This window comes from Limulus polyphemus, unplaced genomic scaffold (assembly GCF_000517525.1).
Source record: "Limulus polyphemus unplaced genomic scaffold, Limulus_polyphemus-2.1.2 Scaffold1133, whole genome shotgun sequence".
In the NCBI taxonomy this organism is placed as follows: Eukaryota; Metazoa; Arthropoda; class Merostomata; order Xiphosura; family Limulidae; genus Limulus; species Limulus polyphemus.
In genome coordinates this window covers 29,695-37,638 of record NW_013666743.1, presented here as the reverse complement: position 1 = coordinate 37,638, position 7,944 = coordinate 29,695, and the positions used below count along the sequence as shown (strand labels likewise).

Here is a 7,944-nt window from a genome sequence, read left to right as displayed (position 1 = left end):
GGCATATTTGGTGGGACGGGGATTCGAACTCGCGACCCTCAGATTGCGAGTCAAGCGCCTTATCCACCTGGCCATGCCGGGCCATTTTAAATGTTTAAAGAACCAATTGTTTATAATAAAAAACTATAATTATTACTTGAAACTGTCGTCGGCACTTGTTGATAGGATTCCGTAATTACAGAATTGAGGAAAACAAAGACAGTTGGACGTTTCACAAATATTTAATATAGTTTCGCCAGTAAAGATACTAGCGAAACCACGATCGTAACAAACGAAATATTTGTGAAACGTATAATTTTCTTTGTTTTCTTCAATTCTGTAAATGTGACTACTTCAGACATAAGGAATGTACCTCACAATGTCAAATTTTGGTGGTTAAAAATGCAAAGTTATTTTGAATGTTCTTGTCATCTACATATCTAAGCTCGAATTAAACGGTTCATTCTAACTTTTGTTGGGGTTTTTAAAAGAAAAAAAACATATGCAGATAATTCAAAACTTAACACGTATGCTTCGTTCTTCACGATATGTACGGTGTATAGTGTAACGAACCTTTATGAAAGTAATTCAAAACTTAACACGTTGCTTCGTTCTTCACGATATGTACGGTGTTGTTACACTATACACCGTACATATCGTGAAGAACGAAGCAACGTGTTAAGTTTTGAATTACTTTCATAAAGGTTTCAGCTAGCCAACAGCACCCAACAGCAATTCTTTAGATACATTTTTCTAACAGAATAGTGGGATTTGACCGTCACTTTATAGTGCACTCACGACTCCAAAGTGCGGAGCGCGTTTTTATGGCAACAAAATTCAAACCATAAATCCTAGGATTAACAGTTCGGGTAAGTTAACCACTAGGCAACTCTTGACTCTGTTTCATATCAGAAAACAAATGCTATACGTAATGGTAAAAACTATGGTTATAATTACAGAAAATAATTCCTGTAACTCTTATTCCTAAATAATCAGAATATTGCTATTACTAATATATTATCAGCATGTACTGTTTCGAAAAATTCTAATTAAGCCTAACGATAAATGTAGTTGTTTGGATTGTGGTTTTTTTAATTGCTATTACGATTCACTTTTTTATCATATAGACACTCGTTGTACTCTTAAAAAGATGAACATATTTAACAGGAAAGTGGTATGTATTGTACATTTATTTTTGTACGTTTGCATTACAAGTTACATTTGCTAAACAAAAGTATACTCTAGCGATAAGGTTTGTTACACTATTAAAGCTACACAAAGGGTTATCTGCGCATAGGTGTCCCTGAGTTTGAGTTGATAGACTAAATGGAAATCAGCTAGCCAACAGCACCCAAGACAAAAAGTCTGAAACAAGTAGTATGTTATATAATGACTTCGCACACACAAATTCCTCGAAACTGTAGTTTCAATTGATCGTAATATTGCCCGATGTTAGCTGTTATGTGTGTTATTATGGAACAAACTTGAGTTTTTACACTAGTTTTGCAGCTTTCATAATACAAGTTGTTGTTTTTTTTGTTCAGAAAATGAGACTCTATTATAACTTGATTTCTATCAGGATATGATAATAATTTGTTTTCCAGCAGGATATGGTAAAAAAAATGAACTAAACATGGAATTACTTACGTGGAAAGTTTTCCTGGACAACCCTTCCTGTTGGTGTCGAGGCGACCGAGACCCCGGGTCCTGGGGAGGGCCACAGTCTTCCATGATACGACACACATAAGACCGAAATACACTTAATACACTCGATTTATATCACTAGCCGACGACATAAGAATGAATACTCTTTTGTGTTATGAGTGCTTTGCAAAATAATACAAGATATGCCGTTATTCCTTGTGAATACTTTAAAATGCAGCACTGATGAGCTCTCTATGTAACAGAAGTTATCTAAGTGTTTTAAAACTATTATTTTTCTGAATGTTAAAAAATATACATATCTAACAAATTAAATTTGTGGCTTATACCCGATCTTGAATTACAATATATCTTGAGCGTCGTTGTATTTAAAACTTTTAAACGCCTTTAAAATAGCTACACGTAACGGTTTAAAATCTCTTTTAGAAATATAAATTATTTTAGATATTCGCTTCTATCTTATCGTTAGGAAAATCGAAAGCATGGCTGCACGTACAATTACTTAATGATTTCCCTGATCTTTACGTTATCACACAAGCTTGTCGATACTAACCACTGATGTGTAGAACATACTCTCTGATATCTTTTTCAAATAGGTCCACCAAAAACATCGACAGGTTGCACGGACTCGCCTGCAGACGCTACAAAAAACGTTTAACAAATGCCAGACCTTCTTGAATTTGACTGCTCAATACTCCTAGACTAGATGCCTCGCAGCGTCGTGCTTGAGCTCTAGCGGCTCCTTCAGTCACTACCGCATAAGTAGGGTCTAGGTTTGGCATGACAGTCACGAAGCATCTTGTGTGAGGTGGTTTTCTTTCGGGGAAAGAACGCACGCTTTAGCCGGCAAGATCGACATCACGTGACCCTAGAGTTACCCATTACGATAGCCTAACAACATTTGGTCTGATGCAGAAATTCTTTTTCAGTGATCGAAGCTGAGAATAATTAGAAAACTGACATCAGAGGGAAAGGGAGAGACGTATTTATCTATATTGGATAGCAAGCTAACGGAGAGAATTCTGAAGTGTTATTTATATCATGGTATTATAAGACAGACTTTTAACCTAATGAATTCATTGCGCTCGTATTATTAAGATTTGAATGTAGTCAGTGTAATTAAAGCGACATGAAAAGAATCTGAAGTCACATTCTGCCTTTGAATAACTTATACAAACTACTTTCCACTTTTGATAGCCCCCCCCCCAGTGGCACAGCGGTATGTCTGCGGACTTACAACGCTAGAAACCGGGTTTCGATACCCGTGGTGGGCAGAGCACAGATAGCCCATTGCGTAGCTTTGTGCTTAACTTCAAACAAACAAACACTTTTGATAACTGCTGGGCCAGAATGAATGTTAACAAAAATACTAGGAACAACATTTTTATTTGTCGGCTTCAAACAAAATATATGTATCTTAACTGTACATCAAACATTTGTTAATTTATAATATTAATGACAATTATAATATATTTTTAACTTAAGAAAGTTTTTTTTTTTGAAGGGAAAGTTACTAAGGCTATCTGACACTGTCCCTAATTTCGAATTACTAACCAAAGCTAATCTATGATATTTTCATTAAATTAATACCACAGAACTAACAAGCGTTCCTTACCACATAAAATTTTTATTTTACTCCAATCTTTCAAACCCTTCAAAGAACTCATCATCTGGGGGAAAGGAATATTAAATTGATTCAAAAAAGTATTGATTCGAATAATTATCAGAGCAGAGATGAATATTAATACTATTTACCCTATAGAACAACATGAGCCAAAATACGCGGAAAAATATTTGCTAAACCAATACAAATATCAAAGACCATAATAAAATATATATAGGTATAAAACAGAGAAGAATTTAAATTCTGGGCCTTACTATCTGGGATTAACAAATTTATGTGAACAAAGTGGTGTAGTTTCTTGAAGGATTATGTGAAAATATTTAACATGTTAAAAAGACAGAACAAGTTCCAGTGTTAAATCTATTGGATCGTACTTGTTATTGTTCAATAACTATTAAAGGCATTATGGTTTCTTTCAATACAATGGATTTAAAGTATTGTTATCACGGTGTAAGACACTTCAATGATAACAATTTAAAAGAGAATAAAACTCGTGGTACGTACAATCGAAAATTTGAAAGTCAGAGAAAAAGAAATACACCTGTGGCAAGTTTAATTTGAACATTTTTTTTATTTACGTTGAATTATAGCTGTCCATGGAAAATTAAATTAGATCATATATTTTGATATGTTTCTATCACCCTGGTTTATGTATGAATTGATATATCAATATGAAAACAGAAACAACTGTGAATAGACAAATTTCTGAGCATTACTTATTCAATTTATATAATCCATATAACTTTACTTCGAAGTTTTTTAGTTGTATATATATCCTCACTGCTGAGAAGCTTGAATTAAATAAATAACAATATTTTTTTAGATAATTGTGGGCTCTTATTACATAATTCTGCTAGAAAACCAGATTTAAAAGAACCTATATGTTTCTCATGTAATATAAAAGTCTAGTTAACAAAACTTACAGGTGGGAAAGCCTGCATGAAAGTAAAGATATACTCTAGTCTTACCTTGTTTATAGTTACTTTCAGTAATATTATTGGCTATAATATTTGATATACCTATATATTCAAATGTTTCCAATATAAAACTAGATCCTAATGAACAAAACCTAAATATGACATATATAAAACTAGATTCTAATGAGCAAATCCTAAATATGACATGTATAAAACTAGATTCTAATGAGCAAATCCTAAATAGGACATATATAAAACTAGATTCTAATGAACAAAACCTAAATATGACATATATAAAACTAGATTCTAATGAGCAAATCCTAAATATGACATATATAAAACTAGATTCTAATGAGCAAATCCTAAATAGGACATATATAAAACTAGATTCTAATGAACAAAACCTAAATATGACATATATAAAACTAGATTCTAATGAGCAAATCCTACGTGTGATTAGTATAAAATATGCACGTAAAACTGTATTCTAATAAATCAATCCTACACGTAAATTATACAAAATTAGTTTTTAATACACCAAACGCGCTTGTGTCTTGTATAAAAGTAAATTCTAATAAACAAGACATGCCTACATTTTATTTAAACTAGATTATAAGGAACAAAATGCACATATACAGCTAGAAAATTATACTATGTTATAAAGAACGAAATCTCAAGGCCCGGCATGGCCAGGTGCTCGACTCGCAATCTGAGGGTCGCAGGTTCGAATCCCCGTCACACCAAACATGCTCGCCCTTTTAGCCGTGGGGGCATTATAATGTGACGGTCAATCCCACTATTCGTTGGTAAAAGAGTAGCCCAAGAGTTGGCGGTGGGTGCTGATGACTAGCTGTCTTCCCTCTAATCTTACACTGCTAAATTAGGGACGACTAGCGCAGATAGCCCTCGTGTAGCTTTGCGCGAAAATTCAAATACAAACAAACAAAATCTAATGTGTAACTAAGGAGACTGGGCTTCTAGTAAAAGACACCTACCTCTGTCCCCTAAAATAATGCCCAGAATGTAGTCTAAGTAATGTGTCATTTCCTTTTTTGTAAGCTTCACTTTAACATTTTATTCTTTTTCAAATCTTTTAGTGCACTCTGGAAAAATTTAGACATTTTGGCAATAAAACTATAAAAGTACGACCCTTAATCTCCAGATAATAATAATATTGATAATAAAAAAATTTATTTCAGCAAACGTTTCGCCATTGCGGCTTCATCAGCGCAAGTAGTATTTGTACTTGTACAAATGAAGCCGAATCACTGAAATAAAATGTTTTATTATTATTATTATCTGGAGAGTAAATGTTTTTCTCTAACTACATTTTAACATAGTTTGAACAGTCCTTCTCTACCTAAATGCTATTGCAGTGTGTGGAATTTCACGTTTATTTACCAGAGTTCTTGTAAGTGCATTTATATGATATATTTTGTAACCCGGCGTACTTGTTTTTTATTGGTACCGTATTTGTAAGTGGATATCGCTGTTTTAAAGGCATATCATATTATATTTTATACTTATGAATACGGAAGGAGCCGTATATGAGGTATAATATTCAATATATATACGTTTGTAAAATACTGTAGCACGATTTATTTCGTATATTTAGTAATTAGATTGTTAATACTATCTCATTACAATTTTATCAAAGCTAAGCCAAATATCGGGTTAGTTTCATCTTTTTACTGTCTTCGTTTATAGTGTATCTTTGTCGAAAATAGCCCCCAGTAGCAGAGCGGTATGTCTTTGGACTTACAACACTAGAAACCGGGTTTCGATACTCGTAGTGGGCAGAACACAGATAGCCCATTGTATAGCTTTGTACTTAATTACAAAAACAAGCAAATAATTGAAAATATTTCAATAAATCAACTGAAGCGCGCACGTAGAATAGAAAATAGTGAGCTACAAAGTTACGAAGCTGGTTAGTTTATAATACATTCGAAACAAATAAGCACTTATAACTTAATTTCAAGCGTCGTTTTTATTGAATAAAGAAACATTACCATGACACAAGCTTATGGAAACAGAGGTCGAAGAGTAATTTTTTTATTCTTCAAAATTATTTCGGTATTTACACTGTAGAATAACACTGTGTTTGTTTTCATTTGTTGAACGGTTGTTGAACTAAGGGTATGCAGTTTTTAGAGCTGTACTAAAGAATAAACATAGTCTGTTTATTTTTTACTATCTTTTCACGCTGAGCGGAAGTGGCAGTTTGTTTTAAGTTTTCATTGCACGTGAAAGGTACTTGAATAATGTTCTTTTCACTACCCTGGTGGAGAAACAAAGAAACTTTATAGCAGCTGATTTGCAAACAGACTTGTCATATGATAGTAAAGACGATTATAAGCTTTAGCTGAAATAAAAGTTTATTTAAAAAAATATTTCATTTTATAGATAACTGTGTATGACAGTTCCTGAAATTCATTTTTAAGCAAAATAATTTAAATGCGTTGAGACTAAATAACGATTCTCTGTCGAAGGTTCAGCTCCCGATATAGTTAGACGAATTGATGGCGCGTGAAAGATATAATACTATTTTTCATTAATGTTCTGTGTTAGACTATTTAAGAAGCTAAGCCTCAAATTACAGCATATACAAGACTGTACGTATTAATTTTTAAAGTAAATAAAAGAAAAGGAACACTATATTTTACATGAAAATACAAATAGAATTACAGAAAATAGAAAGTTGTTAGGAATTACTATGTTTAATTGAATAATGTGAAATAACATTGAAGAATACTATATTTTATTTGTAGAGCTCATTCTCAAGCTTCCATGTTCAGTTTTAATGTGAAAATATCCAGTTATTTTTGTTAACACCCAGGTTTGTCAAATTATTTGATGGTTTTAGTTTTATAAGATGTACAATCAACATTACTAGAAAGACCAAAACTCAGTATACTTACTGATGGATCTTCTATAGGTATTTTAAAATATAACATTGTTTCCTGAAATATAATGTTTTTGTTTTTCTAAAATAAACGGACTCTTAATATTCAACCTTCTACAGATTACTGATTTTAACAATATGAAGAAGTTTATGAGAGGTAATATTGTTTCACTAAAAAAAAAATGTTAACATCAAAAACAGAAATACTGGTGCAAATTTAGTCTAATTGTTTTAGAGCCGCCACCCCCACCCCCCCCAAAAAAAAGTTGACTCTTTATTGAAACATTTCTTGATTATTTATAAACGATAGGTTTACCAAATACAGCTGTTTTTAATTGACATAGACTTTTATTGATGGATTCAAAGGCAAAGGTGTCACACACAACATGCCGGATCTTCAATTAAGTCGTCTTCGTCATTCTCAAATTCACCTTCATCATCAACAGTGGCTTCTTGGTACTGTTGATATTAAGATACTAGGTCGTTCATATTGGACTCAGCTTCAGTAAACTCCATCCCCTCTCCAGTGTACCAGTGCAAGAAAGCCTTGCGACGGAACATGGCTAGGGAAGAAGTAACTTGCGACGGAACATGGCTAGGGAAGAAGTAACTTGCGACGGAACATGGCTAGGGAAGAAGTAACTTGCGACGGAACATGGCTAGGGAAGTAGTAACTTGCGACGGAACATGGCTAGGGAAGTAGTAACTTGCGACGGAACATGGCTAGGGAAGAAGTAACTTGCGACGGAACATGGCTAGGGAAGAAGTAACTTGCGACGGAACATGGCTAGGGAAGAAGTAACTTGCGACGGAACATGGCTAGGGAAGTAGTAACTTGCGACGGAACATGGCTAGAG

General features: G+C 33.5%; 1 pseudogene; it reads right to left on the bottom strand.

Moving 5' to 3' along the window:
- Positions 1–7,944, bottom strand: part of LOC106462284 — a 48,551-nt pseudogene that overhangs the window by 20,602 nt on the left and 20,005 nt on the right.